The sequence below is a fragment of the Rutilus rutilus genome, assembly GCF_951802725.1.
Source record: "Rutilus rutilus genome assembly, chromosome: 23".
Classification (NCBI taxonomy): Eukaryota; Metazoa; Chordata; class Actinopteri; order Cypriniformes; family Leuciscidae; genus Rutilus; species Rutilus rutilus.
Genome location: NC_140233.1, coordinates 1,267,698 through 1,280,469, shown reverse-complemented (window position 1 = coordinate 1,280,469; position 12,772 = coordinate 1,267,698). Strand labels below are relative to the sequence as shown.

General features: G+C 37.2%; 1 protein-coding gene and 1 long non-coding RNA gene across 2 annotated transcripts in view; one reads left to right on the top strand and one right to left on the bottom strand.

Annotated features, from left to right (window-relative positions):
• The window catches only part of LOC311283504 (uncharacterized protein), a 333,540-nt gene that overhangs the window by 184,767 nt on the left and 136,001 nt on the right, over positions 1-12,772 (bottom strand). The window lies entirely within an intron of this gene.
• Positions 4,386-11,205, top strand: LOC311282857. Its single transcript, XR_014625984.1, has 4 exons — positions 4,386-4,695; positions 4,854-4,920; positions 8,808-8,868; positions 9,177-11,205. It is a non-coding gene; the product is annotated as an uncharacterized lncRNA (long non-coding RNA).

The following is a 12,772-nucleotide window of genomic DNA, read 5'->3' as shown; positions in this document are numbered from 1 at the left end:
ATTTATTTTAAGTATAATACATAAAACATGAAAAGCAAAGGCAGATCAGAACATTTAAAGGTGCAATGTGTGATATTTCTGAGGATCTATTGACAGAAATGCAATATAAGATCCATAACTATGTTTTCAGTGGTGTATAAAGACCTTACTTAATGAACCGTTATGTTTTTATTACCTTAATGAGTCATTTATATGTACATAACCGCGGCCACCCCTTCTATGAAGGTCGCCATATCGTGACGTCATGTTTCTACCGTAGCCGACAGCGAACAGACAGACGCGTTTCATCACTAACTTGAATGAGAAGCAGCAGAAAAAGACGCGGCTTCCTACGTCGGCCACCGTAGCCTCTCATTCGAGTTTGAAATTTCAAGGAAAGGCCGCGAATTATTGACCGATTGCAATTCGCAAATCTCACCACTAGATGCCGCTAAAAATCACACACTGCACCTTTAATGAACAAAACCGGGTCTGTATGGCGGACAGTAGCCGAGCAGGTGTCACCGGGGAAACATATCCACAAATCCAGAGGAGCAAAGAAACGAATGAGACTAAATAGCGGAAAAATCAAACGAAAAACTAAACAGTGCGAGCGACGCTTCATTAATCACATTAGAAATTAAAGCTGTAGGTTGTGTTTGATAGCTGAGGTAACTGTTAGGCTAAACGCAATATACTCACGTATCCTTGCTCGATGATGAATGAGAACACAATGAGCCCAACAACAGGTGGTTGGAATTTAAAAGGCTGATTTTCCCGCTTCAGGGCAGTGACGAGTACATTATGTAGTCCAGTGGTTGTCAAGACACCCTATAGGCACAACCTTAAGCAATGGCCCTGAACGATGGTTTAATGTCAACATTGTGACAACGCTGTAACAACCTTCACCACACAACGTAGTTATAGCAACCTTTTGGCCATGTTGTTAAAACGTTGTTAGAAGGTTGGCTACGTTGTGCCAACGTTCTGTGTTTGCTGGGGTGTCACATTATGCCTTTGTATGTTGTTTTGAATTAAATAAAATGATTTAAAGCACAGTAATGATTTTATAGATAAAATAAAACATACACAGACCTGAATTTCACAGAGGAAATGCACCAATTCTGCGTCGCTGAGAAGAGAGAACTGTTCTGGAGACTGGAGAGAGTTTAAACAGCGCGCTCACTCAACCGCTGAACTGTCGTCAGACGGTGGGGGAGGGGTGCATTGTTTTAATTGAGTAAACTTAGTAAACGTGTGTGTTAAATATATTAATAATGTTGATTTGAATTAGGTAATATTTTTGTTTCTTGAAACAGATCAGTTTAATTCTCCATTCTCAAATAGAAATTTCACAAATATATTAAGTGTATTATAAATAAATAATTGGTTAATCAAATACTAAATTCTTTTAGTGAAAATTATTTTTTTAGATAAAATGAACTGTTGGATTTTTAGTCAATTATTTTGGTATGTTTAACTCAAACAATCAAGTAAACGATATTCAGAGATTTGATTTAGTTAATAAAGTTAAATATTACTGTAATATTTACTAAGCCACAGAATTATTTTTTAGAGTGTGAAAACATACATAAGATGTTCCTCATTAAGTCACTTTGCATGACAGCATCTGCTAAATAAAGAAATGTAAAAATGAAGCACATCTCTGCATATTTCCATCATAAACCACAACTTAACGTAGCCTTCCAGATACAGACTAGAAGCTAATGCGCAGCGTGTAACACAATGTTCTCTCTTCTCAACAGGAACACTATGTAGCTTTTCGACCTTCATAATCTATTTCCAAGACCCTTGTGATGGTACATCGACTTACAATAGGTTGAATGACATGTCTGCCATAGCCTGACAGGGTCTGTATCGCTTTTACTGGCACTACGTAACTTCGGGGTTCAGGTAGTAACCAGAGCACAAAAAGAACTATAAAATTCGACTGCTTTACGGCATACGTCACTTCCCCCACCACTTCCTCAAATTTGGACATGAGAGGCCAACCAGCGTTTGTTTTCAGCTTTTGTGTATGTTTTTGTCATGGCCAAAGCAGCAATGGACAAAAAAAAAAGTCAGAAGTAAGCCTATGTCTAAACGGCGTGTACAAGTTTGGTAGAGGTTAAAGTGTAAGTTGCAGGTTAACCACCACAGCCAATTAATGTGTAAATTAAAGTGCTCTATATGTATATATTTAATTATTTCTGTCTTAAAATGCGTTAAAATAACATTTATTGGGGTTTCTTCAACGGTAGCGTGTTTTTTCAGTTACTGGGTGATGACGTCACAAGAGGAACTCGCAACCCATACTCCGCTAGAGTCTTACTGTATTATGGCTATTTGGAGAACGACTGAGGATGTGGGAAACCATCAAATTCTTTATGGACCACAGCCCTACAATTTTTAACCGGTCAGGCGTGAGAGAGGGGAGCCATGGCACTCAAAGAGTTATTAATGCTTGGTGTGAGGAGAATTAGTGGAGGGTTGGCCAGGTGTCCTGGTGAGTAGCTACGTTAGAGCTAGTTTAGGCCTGGTGCAAACTTAACCCGGATAATATAACGGAACAAGCAAGTCTTTTCAAAATATTGCCGTCATGTAGAATAGCAAGGAGGGACAACGACTGAAGACATTATATACTTACAGTAAGTCAGTCCAAATCAGAGCTGCAACGTTAGAGATGCACACACTGCACAGGCACCAATCGCTAGTCTCATCGACGCCTCAAACGTCATGTAATACCCTTCCTCAATCCACGCTTTAGCAATTTCTCACGATTTAATTAGCGATGTTTATTGTCAGAAAAGAAAAAGAGAGATCGATGTCCCCATCACTGTGTTTGTGTGGGCTATCAGCAGTGGAGAGTGTGTGCTGCCGTGAGGTGAACGCGTTTTGGAGTTTAGTGGAACAGCTCGACCTGCGACCGGCTGATCTGACGTGCTTGAACCCGTTTGTTTTGCGAATAGCTTATTCTCATTTCAGGCAGGATCACGGTCCCCTTGAAGTCAGCACACACGAGTATGTTTACAATGAAGTTATTTTATCCATAATTTTTTTTATCAAATAAAACATACAACCAACTTTTCTGAAGTTATGTAAGGCGAATATAGCTGCTAGCGTACGGTAACTCTACTAGTGAGTTCCTCTTATGACGTCACGCCCCATCTAGTGGAAGGGAGCGGGAGCGGTTAAAACCACTGTTAAAAGTGCCAACTTTTCATATTATATCAGCATTTTGGTATAAAAAACAATGGTGGGCGGTTCTTATCTTTATGTTTAATAAACACATTGCATTATCTCCGTGAAAAATTTAACCTGCAACTTACACTTTAACGTTACTTTCTTGCAAGTAAATAATACATGATTAGACGGACAAAATCATATTTTAGGCTAACTAGCCTAATGACTGCAGGCTGATAGTCATGTTTGTTTATTTATTTTTCTGGTGAAAGTGTCTTGCCTCAGGCTATAATGCAAATCGATTTATCAACTTTGCAGATTCATCTATGGTAGCTTGATATTATAATATTGACGATATATGGCTATTACCTAGCACACAAACATTGAATTGAATTAGCATTCTGTAAAACAGTAGCCAATAGGCTACTATAATGATGCTGGCTTGTAAACGTGAGCTACACGATCTTTTGGCGTTTGAAAAAAATAAAACCCATGAAATTATGTTCATATGACATGCTGAAATATATGCCACTGTACCTGTGATGAAGACATTTAACACGCAACGCAGGCAGTCTGCCCAAGACGTGAGAAGTCCTGCAGAGTTCGGGGTTTCGGCTTGTCAACAAATGCACTTGTATCCCCTGGTGTAACCATGACAGATTTTACAACAGTAGTAGAAGACAATACTGTTTCCCAACTGTAGGGGGACCCCGAGAGCAAAAGTTGCTTGGTGTTGCTTTAATTCAGTAATGTATGAGTCTTCCTTACTGTATGATCGAGATGGTCCTCATTGCAGAACACGAAATCCAGGGGGATTTCACCTACCTTACATATACCTAAACCTACCCATCTCCACCCCCTGATCCCTAAACCCACCCCTAAACTTACCCCTAACCCTACCAATCTCCACCCCTTAAATCTGGATCCAACTCCGCCCCCTGGATCTCGTGTACTGCATTGAGGTGCTACTGGTATGATCTGTATGCCGTCATTAATCACCACGGCTCATACATTAGTGGTCATTATGATGCAGTCATTAAAGATAAGAAAGGAAACTGGTATCATTTTAATGATCACACAGTTACAAAGGTGAGTTTAATGTCCTGATATCTGTGCAGGAGGACTATTAGAAATTACTATTGTTGAAAAAACAATGCATTGTATATTTTAGTCCTTTTTGTCTGTAATTTTTGTCTGTAATTTTTCCTCTATATTCTTCAAAAGTTTGCAAAAGAACCTCAAAGGATCGATGCCTGGTAATATTCTTACATTACAAATCACAAAACATTCCCTATATTTATTAATTTAAATAGTTAATTTAAAGGATTTTAATCTAGAATGCCTCGTTGTGCAGACTGATAAATGCATATGTTTCCTCCAATAAAAACGATTTTGCCACAGAAGATTAAGGACAATATTTCAGTAGAATCTCTGAAAGTAAATGCAATATGTTCGGACATGTGTACCAAATATTCATAAACATATTTCTTATACACAGCTCTCAGTCTGCATACTTACTGATGTACAGAAAAGGTGAGTATTTTATTTAGTGCTGTACCTGAAATAAACCGAAATATCTCTGACTACATGTGAGCTGATCTAAAAATGCAATACAATAATACTTAACAAAAGTGTATATGATATCAAACTGTATGTAATTTCCAAATAGTAAAAATATCTTCATTTGATAGTGACAGAAGAAGCTGCAGCTTCAGGACGAGATGAAGGTCACAAAAGACCCATCAGTGAAAGCAGAAGGTACAGAATCTTGTTACTGTTTATAATCCAGCTAATATTCACTAAAGCACACGTTGATATATGTGAAAAGTGAAAAGCATGCACTGAAACAAACCTCTCTATTGACAATTTAACTGTGTGACACACTGAGCCTCCTTAAAGGGACAGAGCACCTAAAAATAATCATTTACTCTCTCACGTCATTCAAACCTTTCTGTGAAACACAAAATCAGGGGCTCGTTCTTCGTACGTTGCTTATTACATCCGAGATCAAATGACACATCCAGGATGATATCATCGTGCTAATCATGATCCGGCTAATTGGGTTCTTCGAACTCACCTGTTGTTTATGATTAGTATCGCTGGATTGTGTTATATGAGATAATTGCGCGTTCATGCGCTGGCTTAAAAGGGGATATGTATCGATAGTAGAAACAATGATCAGCAACGCTGTTATTGGCTGTTCAGCATGGCCAAAGAACGTGCCCAGTTTTTCTCCCAAGCAGAACAAGAGCTTTTAATGGAAGGTTATGCCGAATTTGAGTCTTTAATTAAAACGACAGGAAACACCTCAAAGTCTGCAAAAGCCAGGAGAGAGGGCTGGCAAAAAGTAGCAGACAAATTAAATGCGTAAGTGCTGTCCATGGTAGATGTTTCTATTACTTTCTACAGTATGTATTTTTGCATTTTAATAATTTCATATTTACTTTGTTCTTTTATGTCAGAGCCACCACGGGACCCACTAGAACATGGGGACAAGTAAAAGTGAAGTACAAGAATATTCTACAAAATGGTAGCCTTTAAATTCTTATACTGTCTTTATTTTAAAAAGCCACTTTTTTCCTTTTTAAAAGCCACTGTTAAATAATGTGTTTGTCTGTTTATAACAGCCACCAAGAAAAAGGCTGAAAAAAAAAAAACAGGTGGTGGTCCTGCACCGCCACAATATACCCCAGCAGAAGAGCTGGCCCTTGGGTTGAATGAAAACCGAACCATTGTGGAGGGCATCCCTGGGGACAGCTCTTCCTCAGACCCAAAGCCAGGGACCAGTAGCAGCAACACCTTCATTACTGGTAGGCTAAATGAGCTTTCAATTATCTTAGTACACTGTAAAATTATTTCTTGCTGCATTAAATTAAGTATAATCCAAATGGCTGGTACAGTCATTTCAACCATTTGTGAAAGTGAAAACTTCTAAACTTTTAGTTAATATAAAATGTTGCCATGAGTTATTGATCACATTATATTTTTTACAGTGTAGTTAATTGTAGTGACAATTTTTTTTCCCCTCTTTTGTGCAGTTTTACATAATACACCAACACTTTTACCTGTTCCCAAGCAAGTGGTGGCTGAAGCATATGCAGTAAGTTGTGTACTTTTTCAAACTTGCATAAAGGGAAGACAGTGTTGTACTTTTACTTTTTACTTTTGTTGCATGAGGCATGTTTTGACCCTTTTTTTTTTTTCTTTCACAAAATGACACAGGGTGACATTCGTTCCCTATATAAACGGCATCTTCAACAAAAAATCGAGTATTTTGACCTGAAAAAACTCAAATTAAGAGGAGAAATTGAACTTGACAACTTGAAAAAGAGAAAAATTGCACTAGAGAGTTGCTTCAAAAGGACCTTCAGAGTAAGTGCTAATACACATTTGACACATAGTAGTATTGCTGACTTTACATAACTATCTCTTATTGCAGGCAAAAGATGACTTGCTGGCTTTTCTTTATAAAAAAAAAAAGTTTAAATAAAACTCCAGGAACTAAGCATATTTGTCTTGTCTTTTATTACTTATTCAAAAATGGTGCTCCACAATTCTGTCCCGTGCAGCTCTGCCACTAGGTTGGTCCAAGTGCACTGGCTGGAGGTCATCATCAGGCTGCACCTCCACCACAGGGGTCCTCTCCTTCCTGATGGTGGCAATATTGTGGAGGATGGCACATGCAACAATTATATCACAGGCCCTGTCAGGTGCAACCCTCAGACCCTTCAGACACTGAAATCTTTCCTTTAGTTGCCCAAAGGTCATTTCAATGCGTGCCCTTGTCCTGGCTAGAGCTGCATTGTAACGGGTTTGTGGTCCAGGGTTTGGGTCAGGGAAGGGCGTCATAAAATACTGCCTGCAGGCATAGCCCCTGTCTCCAAGCAGGATACCGTCAAAATCCCCTGTATAATGGAAAAATGCAGTTTTGTTAGGCTCAGCATAAGTGTGTGCAATACTGTGAGCTTGACATTTATATGTTCCCTTACCACGTTCAAATAATGTGCATAAATGTGACTCTCTGAAAATTCTTGAGTCATGCACAGATCCTGGCCATTTTGCTTCCACATTTGTTATATGGAACATAGAGTCACACACCATCTAAGAGATTTTAATCAGTCAACTGCATACTTTTTGATCCTTTTTTTTTTTATGTAATATATTACTAATCTGGAATATTATATATTGTAATAGTAATTTACCTGCACATTTATACTGTGAACCCCCTTCCTGTTCACAAAATCCCCTTCATTGGGGCCTGGTGGGGCCTTGATGGGGATGTGTGTGCAATCTATGGCACCAATCACGTTAGGGAAGCCTGAAGGACACATACTGTTAGTCATACTTTTTGACATGGTCATGATTGCATGTCATTAACAATTATAAATGTACCTGCAATAGCAAAAAAATTCTGCTTTACCACCTGGGGTCTTAATTGGCTTGGAAATGCCACAAAAACCCTTAAAAAGTGCTTGAGTGCCAGGTAAACTTTTCGAATGGCACGACAGACAGCACTTTTCACTAAGTTCTCGGCATCTCCAATAGTGTAAAGGAAAGTGCCACTCGCAAAGAATCTCAGGGCAATGCACACAGTCTGTGCAGTTGTCAAAGCCCGACTCCTCCGTGTTGAACACTTAATGTGTGGTTCCAACAAATTAATGATGTAAATTACACCCTCACGAGAAAAACGATATCTCTCAACAATTACACTTTCGCACTGTGCTAAAGGATCCTGTCTATCCCGCAATACGCGATTAATTCGAAAAGCTCTGCGAATTATTCTTGCACCTTCCGCAACAGGTTGCTGTCGTAAAAATGGACAAGACATGGCTGTGACAGACTTCCCTATCTCCTCCGCTTATAAAGCCGCGATCTAATCCTGTTTACATGAAATAAGCCTGCTCCAGAGCAGGTTTAAGCTTGCGCACCTGTTGCTATGACAGCAAGTCCAGGATCAGCTTCGAAGAACCAAACAATCCGAGATCATGCCAAATCGTCAACAATCAAATCCAGCTAACTGAGTTAGCGACGTACGAAGAACGAGCCCCAGGTCCTGTGAAATATGTTGACGGGTTCTGTTTTCTTTCCTGTGTCAAAGTAGTTTTAAATAAAGTATTGCTAATCAGTGATATTAGTGATATGTATAATGTATGTGGGGGGAAATCGTCATTATAGCATTTCATAGCACAAAACACTAGCAGACTCCACCTTCATCTACAGTAGTACACATGAAATAAAAGGCAAACTTACAAATTTTGATTCTGATTTCATGGGATTTTTAAAGTCAACGTAACATGATGTTTCATTGTGTTGATTGTTGACATGAGATTTTTTCCTTCAAAAGGTATTGATTGGATGGTTGGAAAAGGGGACTTTAATTTGATAAATTAGCGGGATTAATGATTATGATAGCAGAAAAGAAATCATTCAGCGGTCATGAATCATTTACAACTAAATCGAGAACCCGAATGAAGTAAATTTAACAATTTCCTTTACAGTAACCATCAGTGCATCAATAAGCTCAAGTGTTTGAGACCTGCAAACACACAAAACTGTAGTTTAAAGTCTGCTCCTGGATTAAACCTTATAATTAGATATTTGGTTATGTAATTTAGCCTCATGACGTGGAGTTTGTCTGTTCTTAGTTGACTGAGCTCAAGCCGTCCAGGATCAGTCCAGAGATCAGCACACAGAGTCACTCCTCAGGTAATCAGTAACAGAATCTGCATGACATTTATATTCATTACTGTAGATGTGAATTAGAGGTTTTGTCATTTGTAAAACACATTTGTCCTTTTAAAACACATTTGTCTCATTGCTGTTCATCTTTTATTCAAACTCTTGTAATATAGAAGTGAATACTAGTTCAATTTTAAGGGGTTTATGTTCCCTAGTTTCTAGAAAAGTCCTTAATACAGACTCAGAATATGTGTAAAATGAATATTATTGATGCAAGTTAACAGTGAAGCGTGTGTCGTAAAAGTTGTTGAACTGTGTTTTTGTCCTATTCAGAGATGTTCAAACAGAGATGGTGAAGGAGTGGAGCTTCTGCAGCAAATCTTTGAAAACAGAAGAAATGAAACCTACTGAATCTGACCGGATCATGTTGATCTTTGATGAAGTGACATATTTAGGCCGTTCTGCCTCGGCGGTCGAACATCGCTCGTCACTGTCAAAATTAGTGAGATGGCCAATCAAATCAAAGAAGACGGGCCTTAATGTTCACAGAAGACAAGTGTGAACTCCAACGTGATATTTTAGTTTTACCTTGAACAAGTTCTTGGTTATATGTAAGGAGCTAAACATTTAATATTTGACAGCTGTTTTACAATAGAAATGTTCAACCACCCACAGTAATGATGCAAAATACTCAACTTTTTTTGATCAAATTTTATTTTGAATTGAAAACATGTTATTATGTACATGATTCATGTAATTCATAACTGAATGTTACATGACAAGAAACTTTTTGTGTTTTCAACATATTAGTCATAAAAGTAAATGTGTGCATATTTGAAAATAAAATAGTATTTGAAAATGGTTTAAATTGATTACTTGATTAATTGACGACTACAATTTAAGTATTAGGGTCAAACTACCTTTAGAAGTGTGTGTACAACTGTAAAGTGATATTCAGAACTGTCTATTGATGACAGAAGTATCATAGTGTAAATAATAAATGGTGACATATGTTTATACTGCTGTTTACATTCTGTAAATCAAATATTTTCAATATGAGAAAAATGTTGGGGTTACAAAAACAACATTTACCGTGATAAATACACAATGCTAACACGAACTGTTAAAGAAGCATATGGAAACTGCTCTTGATGAATAGAAAGAACATCATACCTGCATGCAAATCCTTCACAGCCAACACACATTTATGGGTACTTTTTGTTCATTTCATATCTCAATAATTGACAACGTAAGTACTGTTTGACATTGCATGCTTGAAATTTGTGCTTGCTATGATCACAGAATAACTTCTGACAGGACAGGAAAGTTCATATTTCTGAAGTGAAAGACTTTTTATTTCGTATCAAGTTAAGAAAATAACATTAGAATAATGACACTGACATAGAGCATGACAACATCTTGGGCATTCTTTACTCAAACTGCGTCTGACAGAAGATGCAACACTTTCATGCACGTCTTTCACATTAAAAGTCTTGCATCAGAAAAGCATTTAGAATTACATGTTTTGTTTCTTTGATTTAACACTGCGACCCACCAGTTGAGGAACACTGATCTAGGAGCTTTAAACAGCTTTTCACTGCGGATGCCACTGAAAACACGGTAAGTCTATTCCTCAATTGAAAATGATTCAATGTTGAAAACCAGAGTTCATTTGGCTGTACAGCAGCTCTAAAAGAAAATAGTGTGATTTTTCAGCTGAAGTAAGATTAGTGTTGACTCAGTTCAGTAGTAAAAATCATTAGTTATTTAGTTAATTCATCTATACAGCAGCTCTGTAGAAAACCGTGATTTCATCATCAAGCTCAGTTCAGTTCTCATATAATGTCATTGCAGGCAGATCAATATTATTTTGTAGAATATTAACATTGACAAGAACCCAAATGCCATCAGGTGACAGATTATCTAATTACTAACAACATGTTTGGATGAAAAAGTAAACATATGATGTAATGTGGCTGATGAATATAGCCACGATAATTCTCTAAGAATAATTGACTCTGAAAATATTTTTGGTAGAGGAGAAGAAATAAATTCTGTCAAATATTCTGGCAGATTTAGATTTTTCCTTGATCTTTTGACATATAAGAGGTCATCATACTATAAGAATATATTGTAAGTTTCAGAACTGAAAATGTCCTTGTTAGTTCAAAAACAGCTTTCATTAAAACCAAGCCCAGAGAACGACTCGTGGAATGTGCCTATAGATATGTGAAGGACCGCCTCTGCTGAAGAAGATCAACGCCTACTTCATCATCGTTATCACTGTAGCCCCGCCCACTGGTGTGTCAGTGTGATGATGAGAAAAGCAATCAGTGGATCACTGGACTAAAAATAACATCTATGTTTCTGCAAATGAAACCTGAACAGTAAATCTCACATTGTTTCTCTTAGTAGGATGAAAATAATCTGTTATTTAAACTGTGATTAAATTATAATATTATAATTTTAATAATTATAAATAGAAAACGATCAAAGAACACTCCCTTTACAATTGCTAGAGCTGTCAATCAAACAGCGCGAGTTTATCAGTGACTCTCGCCAAAACTTGTTATAATCAACAGATCTCTTATTTAGATCATGTTTGCACTGTTAGTTATGATTAACCTGTTAAGCTGCAACCCCACTTTTGAAAAATCCCCAGAAATGACATACCCAAACTGAAACAGATACAGTTCATGAACCCTTTGCATTAAAAGCACAAGTATGATCTCATTTGAAAGCTGACACCTGGCAGTTCATTGTAAATGTAGAATTAATTATTGTCATAATGACAAAAATTGTTATAAATAGCTTCAAAGTTTTGTAAAATTATTAGAAATTAATTTTTATGAAACATCCTCATGAAAATAAAATTGAAGTTGGCACTGGAGCAATCTAGAAATGCACTACAGCTAAAGCCATATGTCTAAACATTCTATGTTTAAAATCTGAAGATAATAAGTCCAAAACTCTGTATTTGGTTAAATGTTTTTCAAGACCATGTCAAATGACTTTATTTTGATTTGACGCTAAAATGCTACTGATGTTTATTGTCATCTTCTAACCATCTATCCAGTATATTATCTCTATTGTTTTGTGGTGCAGACGATCCCCATTCAGTCTCAGTCTCCCCCTGCACACATTCACACCTCTCCAGCCTGGTTATGGCTCGAAATATGCATTTCTTTTGTCTGCATTATAGCTACTAACGACTGGCTATTCACAGGCTATTCATAGGGTTTCAGTCCCTAATTTCTTTTCTCAAAGTTTACCACACATTTTAAACTGTATCAAATGCATTTCTTGAATAAAGACACATTTCAGGTAGCATTCAAAAAATAATAAAAGTATAACTTCTAGGTAGCAGGTGCACCTAGGGCTAGCTAGCATGTTAGCTTAGCACACCATCAATACACGACAATTTATGAGATTAAAACCATGTTTGTGCTCTAAACTTACTTTTTAACGCACGTTGAGTATTTTAAATAATCTTCTGTGATCTAATTTGGCTTCAGATAAAAAAAATCAGACAGAAAATATACTATTGGATAGTGTTCTGCACAATGATAGTCTATATAGATTAGCATTACATTATAAATATAATCTATTATTATGAAAATACCTGGCATGGCTTGAAAAACACAGGTAACTCAAATATCAGTGCAATCATGTTTATTGTCTTCAAAACATCTGTATCTGCATGTTACAGCGCGATCTCTGTAGCTTTGTGTGTATCAGTCAGGTATCAGTGACGTCCTGGAATGTCACATGGTCATGGCTCTTCTTCATGTTCCATATATGGACTATTATTGTGCATGTAGCGCCCTCAGGCTATTGGTATGAATTAAAAAACACAGTATCGGAATACCAAATGCTCATAAAGATTACATCGACGCATTTGGGTATAAATTCAATAAATATTATTCCTGTC